This window comes from Rattus norvegicus, chromosome 7 (genome assembly GCF_036323735.1).
Source record: "Rattus norvegicus strain BN/NHsdMcwi chromosome 7, GRCr8, whole genome shotgun sequence".
NCBI lineage: Eukaryota > Metazoa > Chordata > Mammalia > Rodentia > Muridae > Rattus > Rattus norvegicus.
The window spans coordinates 65,350,832-65,361,032 of NC_086025.1; the positions used below are offsets into that span (position 1 = coordinate 65,350,832).

General features: G+C 47.3%; 1 long non-coding RNA gene across 1 annotated transcript; it reads right to left on the bottom strand.

Annotated features, from left to right (window-relative positions):
• Window positions 1-278: 278 nt before the first annotated feature.
• On the bottom strand, window positions 279-9,692 carry LOC134479886 (uncharacterized). The gene is made up of 2 exons (XR_010053745.1): window positions 5,832-9,692; window positions 279-574 (listed from the first exon to the last, which is right to left on the bottom strand). It is a non-coding gene; the product is annotated as an uncharacterized LOC134479886 (long non-coding RNA).
• Window positions 9,693-10,201: the final 509 nt, after the last annotated feature.

The following is a 10,201-nucleotide window of genomic DNA, read 5'->3' on the forward strand; positions in this document are numbered from 1 at the left end:
TGCTGTTGTTACTCCTGAGCTATTCAAAAACCCAGGGGTGGTGGCACAAGTCTGCTTTCCAAAAACTCAGAGAACAGAGGCGGGGGAATCAGAAGTTCGAAGATGGTTTGGAACACAAGAGGGTTCTCTCTCCACAGCAGCCTGGGCTGTGTGGTAAAATCCTGCCTTAAACAGAATAAATCTCACCTGTACTCATCATGGTCTCAGAATCTAGAGTTTAGCACTTCGTTTTATGGATTCTTTGTCCACCACCAGACCATAAACTCCTTTAGAGCAGACTCTGTCCTCGGCTCTTTTAATGCCTCCCCTGAGTCACCCCTCCACAATTCCCTCCCAGCCACTTCCCATGTGCATGTGCCCCGCCCACCCCAGCTTCAGCTCTTGATTGACTGGGGAAGAAACTAGCTGCTCCAGGGAAGTCAGCTGGGTAGAGAAAGGATGTTCCTGTAAGCATCTTCTCTCTGTGGTGTTGCTGCAATGCCTATTGTTCATTTTCTCTTTGTCTCTCAGTGTTTTCTCTCCTCCACTTTCCTTAAGATAGCCCATCTTCATGCGCATTGAGTTGAATTATAACCTAAATGGGAAAATCAAGTAAAAATTTTCTGAAGCTCGTGACCAGGCTGCCAAGAACAGTGATAGGCTTTCATATCTTCCTTCATCAAATTATTAAACATTTTGTTTTTGCGGCGGGGGTGGGGTGGGAGTGGGGAGTGGCTGAGTATAAGAGGACCTGGGACAGGGCATTGGGGAGGCAGTGCTGGGACAATCAGGCCATTGGCTATCGCCACCTAGTGGTCAGTTCAGGAAGTGTAAATAGGAAGAGAGCTCTGAAAGGTCTAACTTTCCTGATGCTGCCACCCTAATACAGCTCCTCATGCTGTGGCGACCCTCAACCGCAAAACTATTTCCATTGCTACTTCATAACTGTAGTTTCGCTACTGTTATGAATTGTAAACATGTGTATTTTGATGGTCCTAGGCGACCCCTGTGAAAGAGTCATTCAACAACCCTCAAGGGGTCGCGACCCACAGGTTGAGAATCACTGGTCTAACAGGAGGTGAGGGAAAAGAAGTGGACAAACGCTTAGTGAGCATTTGCCATGGAGCAGGTAGTTATAGAAGAATATGGAAGCCAGGCATAGTGACCTGTGCCTTTAATTCCAGCGCTTGGGAGTCAGAGGCAGGTGTATCTCTGTGAGTTCAAGGCCAGCATCTACCTAGTAAGTTCCAGGATAGCCAGAGCTAAATAGTGAGATCCCATCTTGAAAAAACAAAGCAACAACAACAACAACAACAACAACAACAACAACAGAAATGTGGGTAGCCACTTAAGTCTCATACCTCTTCGTAGCATACGTGCTCTATATAGTTAACAGACTAGGAAATGGAGACTCCAAGAGATTACAGAATCTGTTCCAAGCGTCTATGCAGATGGGAGACCAGATTCCATTTCTCTATAAAACATTTCTTATGTCTCCCAGCATGATGATAGGCCCCTGGGGTCAAGAGTTAAAAACAAGTGGACTACCTTTCCAGAACTTACAGGTTAATGGGGATGTTCAATAAGGTAACCGGCTATTATAACCCAGATGTTTTATGTCTACGATGAAGGTCACGGAGGAGGCCATGGGGATCAGGGAAAGATCAGAGTTCTGGTTAAAGGATCGTGATAAAACTAGCTAGTGGTCTCAGTTAAAGTTGCAAGAGAGGAAGGGGATGACAAGCAATGACCTGAAGAATGTGAGTTTTAGGCTGGAGGCAGACAAAGATGGGAAAGAGGAAATTTAAACTTAGAAGAGTGAAACAGCTGGAGAGACAGCTCAGCATTTAAGAGCACTGACTGCTCTTCCAGAGGTCCTGAGTTCAATTCCCAGCAACCACATGGTGGCTCACAACCATCTGTCATGGGAATCTGATGCCCTCTTCTGGTGTGTCTGAAGACAGCTACAGTGTCTTATTTAAATAAATAAATTAATTAAATAAATAAATTGAAGAAGAAGAAGACGACGACGACTATGGTATAACTGAGTAAGATTTGGGGGGGGGCAGGAGTAGAGGAAATAGTGAATAAGATATCAGGAAGGCAAATCACAAAGGAGGCAAATCAGTTTGTCTAAAACTTAAGTAAGGGAACCAGAAGAGAGACACTATGGAAGTGGGATCAAAGATACTAATGGCTAGCCGGGCGTGATCTTAATGGCGCCTGTTCTTTAACTTAGCACTCCAGAACCAGAGGCAAGCAGAACTCTGAGTTCAAAGCTTGGACTCTCAAGTGCTGTGATTAAAGGGGTATACCACCACTGCCTGGCTTGTAATATATTTTTAAAAATAACGTTCCCAACATTTGGCTGCACATTGTATCTCAGTGCTGAAAACTGCCAGATCTCAGGACTGGTAAGCTAAAGAACTTGTGGCAGCATAGCATGGCCTTGCTACAGGGGTTCACAGATTCATGGGACAAACATAGTCCTCACAGGCTGTTTTACTTATAAACTAAAACTCTATAAACATGTATTACTTCTTGATTATAGTTTTGTACATTTTGATCTCAGGAATGTTTTCCATTTTTATTATTTTTTAATGCAGCCTCTGTCATTTCCCCCTACATCTTTCAATATAATAAAACCAGATAATCTTCAGTTTCTCTCAGTTCCTTCATGTTTACCAATCCTGCCCTGAGATTCCTGCTCCCTGCCCTGTGTCCCTCTGCAGTCTGCCTCAATGCCAGCAAGACAGAGCGTTTCTCTTGCCCATTGATCTGGGATCACTTGGCTCTGGGATCTGTCTGGGACCAGACCACTGGAGGCTTCTCTGCAGAGGATGGTATTATGGAAACTTGTAGACTCAGAAGTGATGCAGGATGGGTTCAGGGTGATCTGTCTCAATTCCGTCCTTTGGGTACTGCTGTCTCTCAGCTGGGTTCTAGGCTTCTCCTAAAGACGTTTGATCCATGTTTTGTTAGGGGGTTCTGTGTCTGTGAAGGGATGGAGGGTGAGACTTTCCACTATGCCAGCCTGCTGACATCACTCCAAAAGGTTCTTCTCCTCTCCCTCCTCTCCCTCTTCTTCCTCCTCTTCCTCCACCTCCCCTTCCTCCTCTCCCTCTTCTTCCTCTCCTCTTCCTCTTCCTCCTCTCCCTCCTCTTTATCCTCCTCTCCCCTCTCCTCCTCTTCCTCTTGCCCCTTTCTTTGTTTTAACAAAGATGTCCTGTTGCCTCACCTCCAACCAAATGTGAAAACTAACACAAAGTAAATCATGAAGCCTTTAAGAGAAGACACAATGCTGACTGTCCCCAAGCACTTAGATACACAGAGGCACATACAGGCAAACAAACAAAAGCCTGTCTTTGTAATGGAATGCTGCTTGACAATGTAAATGAACCAGGACTACATGCAACAACATGCATGAACCTCAAAACACATGGAGTAGAAGCTGTTAGCCCATCAGAATGAACCCATGGATTTACAAGGGCCTCCTATAAGTTAAGTAAGAACCTTGCCACTAAGTTGTACCCCATGATTTTCATGTTAAAAAGACTTTGTGTCTTAAACCACTACATATAAGTGTGGGAGCTCGAATCCATGTGACTTGGCTCCAGAAGTCATTGGGAACCAGTCGACACATCAAATCAGGACAGCATCATGCATGAGTAAGATCTCACCAGAAAATCAGAGCATGCGAGGAGAGAGAAGAGCAGGGCGATGCCGCAGGGAGAGCTAGATAATACTCGTCAAGGGAAAGGTAAAAGCACCTCATGCCCACTTCTAGGATCTGGGTTCTACTCCTGAGGCCCACAGCATGGAAAAACAGACTTCCCAAAATCATCTCCTGACCTAACATATGTGCCAGGGTACACATGTTCTTCTCCTCCAACATACATACACACTCTAAATAAATAAAAATCTAAAAATATTAAAATTGGCTGGGTGTGGATGCACACACCTTTAATCCCAGCGCTGTGAGCTTGAGGCCAGCATGGTGTACAGAGTGAATTCCAGGACAGCCAGAGCTACATGGTGAGAGACTCTGTCTCAAAAACCAAACCAAACCAAAAAAACCATTTTTTTTTTAATTCTAATTGAAGGTGTTATCAGAGACTTGAAAAAATGAGATGGTGAAAACCAGCTTGGAAGCTCATTTTAAAGTAACCCATGTGGTTGGGCTGCAGCTCAGTGATGGATCATTTGCCTTAACTGCTCAAAGTCCTGAGTTTAGGCCCCAGCACTAGGGAGTAGGGATTGCGTGGTAGTTTGGTGTAGTGGTTTGGAAGAGAATGCCCCTTACAGACTCATATCTTTGAATGCTGATCTGGGAAGAAATAGAAGGTGTGACCTTGGTAGAGGAGGTATCTGGCTGGGGGATGGGCTTTGAGGTCTCAAAAGCCCACGCTATTCCCAGCATGCTCTCTGCCTTGCTGTGCCTGCGTCTCAAGATGTGAGTCCTCAGCTACTGTTCCAGTGTCATGCTTGCTGGTATACAGCTGTGCTCCCACCATCACCACTGTAAACTCCCCCTCTGAGGATAACCTCATTCTTCCATAGGTTGGCTTGGTCATGGTGTCTCATCACAGGAATAGCCAAGTAACTAAGACAGGTCATGACTGACTAACTGTTTGATACTCCAGGGGATAAAGAGTTGACCTCATGGTCACTCTTTCTACTTAGTGTCTAAAGTACATGTGACACAAGCCATGACTTTCATTGGATTGGTGGGTGAGGCAGGCAGCTGGCTGTGTAATGAGGTGAATTAGGGAAGATGTCAAATGTGAAGAACTTTCCCAAGAAGCTTGGCTGCACAGGGAAATGGAGGAAGGCAAGACACTAATTAGAGGGCTGGAATTTCCTTGCAGAGGCTCAGCCGTGACCACAGCTGGCTTATCCAGAGAGGCCAGACTTTGCCCACCCACCCTGACTGACCACTGCCTGAGACGATCTGCTGGCCACAATAAATGCTCCACAGCCTGAGGGTTCTCTCTGGAGCCCTGAGCTCAGCTGACCCCATCATTGCTCACATCCTGTCACCGTTGGCAGGCCTTGATGGGTGTCCACCCTTCTACACTAAGCCCAGAGCTTCCTCTTCCTAACCACAGTTCACCACTTCCCAACCCCTTTCTTGTGCCAGGCCCTGGGCCACGGCTGCTTTGCTTGTTTGAAATCAGGTGCTTCCCTAAGGGCCTGCTTCCTTTAGCGAGATCTCAACTCCTCTTCCTAGGGCACAAGACTGTGGTGTAGGAACATAGAGATGTAGCCATTCTGGGCTGTGTTCCCTATATCTTCTGTACCTCCACTGGGGTTTCAGCTAGGGTTGTAATTAGCAAGGAGTAACAGAATGCCTGATCAGAGCAGGCTGAATGATGAAGAACTCTAGAGCAGCTGTGGGTAAACTGAAGATCTGAGATCTATCCAAAGAACCACGAGGTGGAAGAAGAGAGCTGACTCCCACAGTTGTCCTCTGACCTCTGCATCCGCCACCCCCCACATGCGTGCACACGTGCGCGCGCGCACACACACACACAGATACACACAACACACAGACATACACACACACAGATGCATACACACACAGACACACAGACACACAGACACACACATATGCACACTCAAGGACACATACACACAAGCACACACAGACATATACACTCACAGATGCATATACACACACACCCATACACACAGACACATACAGAGACACACATAGACACACACAGACACACACACAGAGGCATGCCCACCCAGACACATAACAGAGACACACACATAAAAGTTCACATACTGCCTTAATAGCAGAGTTCTGGAACAACTCCAGACTGGCTAATTCCTCAAGGGCTGCTTACCTTTGCACACTGATACTTTACCCTCCATGGCTGGCATGGCCATAACCACTATGTGATTGCAGCTGTCCCAGGTCTTCCAAATGGGCAGGCACCAACGACCATCTCTCCCGGAGAGTGTTCTCATTGGCCAGGCTCTGTCTAAGCCAATTACATTCATCCCCTGTTCACCTGGAAGGAAGTAACTGCAAAAATCTGGACTTTGCTAGCAAGAGAGAGTGAGAGCAAGAGAGAGAGAGAGAGAGAGAGAGAGAGAGAGAGAGAGAGAGAGAGAGAGAGAGAGAGAGAGAGAGAGAGAGAGAGCGCTTGGCTTTTGAGTTGGCACAATCAGTCGTTGCCTGAGTAATTTATGATTCCGTGTCCTTACAGGAACTCCCTGACAGCTTGTCCTCATCAGAACTGCAGCCCCAGTTATCTTGCAGTGTCTCTGTCTGCTAACTAGCCTGACTCCTGAGAGGAGCATAAGCCCCCCACAAGTGTTTGCTGGACTCACTGGAGATAGGTGCTGGTGAGCTGAATTTGACTGATAGCAGTTTGATAGTGTCTCTCTAAAGGTGGGGAGACTTTGAACAGGACTGAGAATACAGAGCTGCAATGATGAACAAGCCAGAAGTCGGAGCTTACATGGGGTCAGGGATGATGAAGGAAGGAGTGCCTGTTGGCATAGAAATCAGGCTCCCTCTGGATACTGATAGCACCCACAAAGAACACCGGCTAAAGCAGGGAAGAGAGGAGGTCAGCCTGGGCTACCATCTCAGAAACCAAACAGCAGCAAAATAAAGCAGGGGCTTGAGTGTTCACCTTGGGCAGGAGAGGGGCCGCCTCCCAGAGCCTGCATTGCTGACATTTGTGTCTACGGATAAAAAGCAGGCAGGGCACTGGGAACACTCCTGGATAACTTTGCTTGATCTTGTCAAAGTGAGTGGAAGAGGGGGCCCCAGTGGCTTCATCTCACCCCTTAACGCCCTCACAAATCCCAGACTACTAGCCAGTGCTCCTGGACTGTCTTGTCTGTGAAAGGCATTTGGTTCCCTCAATCAATCCATCGATAAGGTTTTGTTTTGGAAGCAAAACACTTACAGGAAACTGATCAGGAACACGGAACTTCAGAGAATTTGAAAAGAAACCACTCCAGAGAAAGGTGTGTGTGTAGCGGTCATAAAGGATGTAAGATTGGGTCCTAAGTGTTTTCTCAAAACTTCCCATCAAGCTAAGACATCAGCATTGTCTCATCCAAAGAACAGAACGAAATGTTCACATGCAATAATGCCCAAAACACTGTGTGATAGAAGTCTGCCCTTCTCTGCACTGGCCAATATGTAACCTATGAGCCCTGTAAACACCTGAAATGTGGCTAACGAAACTGAGACCATGAAACTTTCCTAACTGAAGCAGTCACATGACTAGTCACTACTGGTGTTTCACCGGCCAAGCTATGGGTTCCTGGTGGGGGAGGGGAGGCTCTCTAATCCGTTAAAGATTGGGCAAATTGATACATTACTCTATTAAATGTTGTGATGGTTTGAATAGTAACAGCCCCCAAAGACTCATGCGCTTGAATGCTTGACCCATAAGGAATGGCACTATTAGGAGGTACAGCCTTGTTGGGGGAAGTGCACCACCATGGAGGCTCACTTTTGAGGTTCAAACTATGCCCAGTGTTAACCCAGTCTCCTTCTGCTGCCTGTGAATCAAGAGGTAGAACTCTCAACTCCTTCTCCAACACTTTGCCTGGGTGCTGCCATGACCATAATGGACTGAACCTCTGAACCTGTAAGCCAGCCCCAGTTAAATGCTTTCCTTTATAAGAGTTGCCTTGGTCATGGTGTCTCTTCATAGCAATGAAAACCCTAACTGAGACAGAAGTATTAGAGGCTCTAGATACATCTGGAAGTCTTAGCTGGTTTTAGGGTTGGGGTTGGCACAACCCACCGAGGGAAGGGAGAACTCCTGGTGACAATTCAGTAATCTCCCATTTCCTGGCTAAGGACAGTGGGAGTAAAGGCCTAAGGCTCTGGTCACTCAGGGGATACTATAGTCGCAGAGAGTGAGATTGAGGCCACCCCAGGGCCATCTGGGTGCTGATATCACTTAGGTCAGTGGTGCAGGCTAATGGAATGCTTGTTTGGGGGCAGGGTTTCCAGGGCCAGAGGAGGGTCTCAGGGTAGGAGGAATGTCCTAGAGTTATCATTGCTGGAATGAAACACCATGGCCAAAAAGCAAGTTGGGGAAGAAAGGGTTTCCTCAGCTTACACTTCCCACAGCACTGTTCATCACTGAAGGAAGTCAGAACAGGAACTCAAGCAGGGCAGGAAACCTGGAGCCAGGAGCTAATATTAGCAGAGGCATGGCAGGGTGCTGCTTGCTGGCTTGCTCCCCTTGGCTTGCATAGCCTGCTTTCTCATAGAACCCAGGGCCACCAGCCCAGGGATGGCACCACCCACCGTGGGCTGGGCCTTTCCCCATCAATCACTAATTAAGAAAATGCCCTACAGGCTTGTTTACAGCCTGGTCTTACCGGAGGTGTTTTCTTTTTCTTTTTTCTTTTTTTTAAAATATATTTTATTTATCTATTCATTTGATGTATGTGAGCACACTGCAGCTATCTTCAGACACACCAGAAAAGGGCATCAGATCTCATTACAGATGGTTGTGAGCCACCATGTGGTTGCTGGGAATTGAACTCGGGACCCTCTGGAAGAGCAGACAGTGCTCTTAACCACTGAGCCATCTCTCCAACCCACAGAGGTATTTTCCTAATTAAGGTTCCCTTCTCTCAGATGACTCTAGTTTGTGTCAACTCGACATACTATCCAGCACAGGGACTAAGAACCTGGGACTTTTCTGGCCACCTTCAGGTTCCCTTCTTTTTTTTAGATTAAGATCTTGGTCATAAGCCCTTTTGCCTAAGCCTGCTCACAAAGGAGTCTCTTCAGTGAGCAGGCTTGTGACGTAGGTCATGAGTTTATACATGCTAGGCCATTTGCTTAGCCTGTGGGCTAATGCCACAGCTGGTAAAGACATACTGCCACTGGGTCTTGGATGAGGAGCTGGTAGGAAAGGCATCTGTGGAAAATGCCAATACAATGCTGTGGCCAGGAACCGGATCTCAGTGTCAACGAATAAATTTGAGTTTCTCATGGTGGCAAATAAGGCAAGGCTTCCCATTCCCTGCACCGTTTAAATCTCACACTGGGAGGGACAGAGTGAGGTTACTCTGGCTGGTCTTCAATCCCCACTAAGTCTGCCAGAGTTGGCGCATTGAGACTGAGTAGAGTCAGTGTCGAAGTCGTTACTCACTACGCCCCCAAGTGGAGCAAGATGGTGCTCATGTGGCTGCCCGCTCTGTGCCACGTGAAAAGTCGTTGGTCGTCCGGCAAAGGCCCCTCACATCTTCCGGCATCGCAGACATGTGTCCGTGAAGAAATCATATGATATTCATCTGGCAGCTTTTCTGCTATGATCACTTCTGTCGCAGTTAGGAAAGGCTCCAGGATATAGCCGTCTCCTTCTTAAGGCTGGGGCCTTGCTGCCGCCTTGAAGGGGGACTGTCTCCTCCGTGGCTCATGGCTCAGGTCCCTGAACCACTGGGATAAATTTAGCTCTGAGATAGAGTCCGCGTGAACCATTTAGCCTCCTTCCAGGCACATAAGGGATGCTTAATGATTGGTAGCCCCTAGTGTTTACTCACAAACACCTGTGTCATCTGTCCCACATGTTCAACAATGTGATGATGCTGCATTCTGTGATGAGCTACTATCTCAGGTCTAGCCTCTAGATGAGGGAGAAATATGTGCCCAAAACATAATTCTAAAATCAGTGCAGAGTGGTATGTAATAGTCACCAGCGTCTAAAGAGCATTTCTCATTTCCTCCTCCTCCTCCTCTTCCTCCTCCTCCTCCTCTTCCTCCTCCTCCTCTTCCTCCTCCTCTTCCTCCTCTTCCTCCTCTTCCTCCTCCTCTTCCTCCTCCTCCTCCTCTTCCTCCTCCTCCTCCTCTTCCTCCTCCTCTTCCTCCTCTTCCTCCTCTTCCTCCTCCTCCTCCTCTTCCTCCTCCTCCTCCTCTTCCTCCTCCTCTTCCTCCTCTTCCTCCTCTTCCTCCTCCTCTTCCTCCTCCTCCTCCTCCTCTTCTTCTTCTTGAGAAAGCACATAGCTGCATGTACTTGTATGGGTCAGAGTACAATATTTGGGAGTTGGTTCTTTCCTTTTACCTTGTAAGGAAGGTTTGTGTTGTCTCTGCTGGCCTAGGAGCTTCTGAGTGATTTTTCTATCTCCACTTCCTGTCTTGCTGGGATTACAGATATGCATCACCACATCTGTCCTTTTTGTGGGAGATGGCATAGGTCTCACAATGCAGTCCGGGCTGGCCTGGAAC